Source organism: Tupaia chinensis, unplaced genomic scaffold (assembly GCF_000334495.1).
Source record: "Tupaia chinensis unplaced genomic scaffold, TupChi_1.0 Scaffold000286_1, whole genome shotgun sequence".
In the NCBI taxonomy this organism is placed as follows: Eukaryota; Metazoa; Chordata; class Mammalia; order Scandentia; family Tupaiidae; genus Tupaia; species Tupaia belangeri.
In genome coordinates, this window is record NW_006159770.1 from 710,055 (window position 1) to 710,861 (window position 807).

General features: G+C 63.6%; 1 protein-coding gene across 1 annotated transcript in view; it reads right to left on the reverse strand.

The window, feature by feature from the left end:
- ZNF579 (zinc finger protein 579) overlaps positions 1-807 on the reverse strand; it is a 21,210-nt gene that overhangs the window by 2,135 nt on the left and 18,268 nt on the right. The gene's annotated exons all lie outside the window — the stretch shown is intronic.

Here is an 807-nt window from a genome sequence, read left to right on the forward strand (position 1 = left end):
GAGGCTGCGGATCCATGCCTGTGGGAGACGGGGAGAGATGGAGAGGCGGGGAGACAGAGGGGCGAGACAGAGAGACAGACGGCAGAGATGGAGAGACAGAGGGCAGAGATGGGGAGACAGAGGGCAGAGATGGGAGACAGAGGGCAGAGATGGGGAGATGGAGAAGGCAGAAGATAGAGGGGCAGAGGGCAGAGATGGGGAGACAGAGGGCAGAGATGGGGAGACAGAGGGCAGAGATGGGAGACAGAGGGCAGAGATGGGGAGACAGAGATGTTCAGATATTCAGCCAGGGAAGGAAGTTAGAGAGAGACAGTCAGAGATGGGAGACAGAGAAGGGAACATAGACAGGAAGAAATAGATGAGAGACACAGGGAAGCAGAGATGGGGAGACAGAGAGCAGGGGAGACAGGGAGGAGAGCACACAGGGTAGGCAGGGAACCCACAGGGAGGAAGAAACAAAGCGATGGAGAGACCCGGAGGCAGAGACAGTGCAGACAGCACAGAGACAGCAGGGAGCAGAGGGCAGGGCGGGAGGAGAGGAGGCAGGGGCAGGGGCTAGTCAGCGCCGGCCCTTGCTCCAGGGGAAGAGCATCTGCCCAGGGCCTGGAGCCGGCCCTTGGGCCCAAGTGGAGGGGGTGGGATTCCCAGCAGAGGCCCCCGACATGGAGGTGTGTGCCAGAGCAGGGGCTGGGAGGGCCGGGGCTGGGGCAGGGCGGCAGGAGCTGGGCGCCCGGGCTGCGGGACCGTCGGGTGGGGGTCTGGACTCCGGGGTGGGTTCGATTCCGGCCCAGAGCAGAAGGGGCGGTC